The sequence below is a fragment of the Myotis brandtii genome, unplaced genomic scaffold, assembly GCF_000412655.1.
Source record: "Myotis brandtii unplaced genomic scaffold, ASM41265v1 scaffold952, whole genome shotgun sequence".
Taxonomy (NCBI): Eukaryota; Metazoa; Chordata; class Mammalia; order Chiroptera; family Vespertilionidae; genus Myotis; species Myotis brandtii.
Genome location: NW_005371930.1, coordinates 268850 through 269352, shown reverse-complemented (window position 1 = coordinate 269352; position 503 = coordinate 268850). Strand labels below are relative to the sequence as shown.

Genomic DNA, 503 nt, shown 5'->3' with positions numbered 1-503 from the left:
GAGACCTCAGAGCAGGAGGCTCGGCCGTCTCGCAGCCTGGCCACTGAGCACCCGGTGCCTGGTGTCTGGCGGTTTCCGGGGCTTTGTGGCTGCCCCAGGCAGTGCACGGAGCCATAGCTCTGACCTCATTCATTTTTTTAAAACATATATTTATTGATTTCAGAGAGGAAGGGAGAGGGGGAGAGAGATAGAAACATCAGTGATGAGAATCATGGGCCCGTGCCCTTAGCTGGAATCGAACTCAGGACCCTTCAGTCCGCAGGCCGACGCTCTATCCACGGAGCCACACCGGCTAGGGCTGGCCTCATTCTTGACGCTCAGAGAACTTTTGAGGAGTGTCAGGCCGCCCCTGTCCTCCCCACCTCAGCTGCCCCCCCTCCCCCGCCCAGCTGCCCTGTGCACAGGGCTGGCCCGTCTTTCAGGTTGGAAGGTCCCCTGAGACCCTTGTCCCCTCCTGCCCTGTGGGGCTCAGTGGACCCACTTTTGTCCGCAGCCCTGGCAGG

At 60.6% G+C, this 503-nt stretch overlaps 1 protein-coding gene across 1 annotated transcript in view; it reads left to right on the top strand.

Annotated features, from left to right (window-relative positions):
• Window positions 1-503, top strand: part of GRAMD4 (GRAM domain containing 4) — a 58453-nt gene that overhangs the window by 31382 nt on the left and 26568 nt on the right. The window lies entirely within an intron of this gene.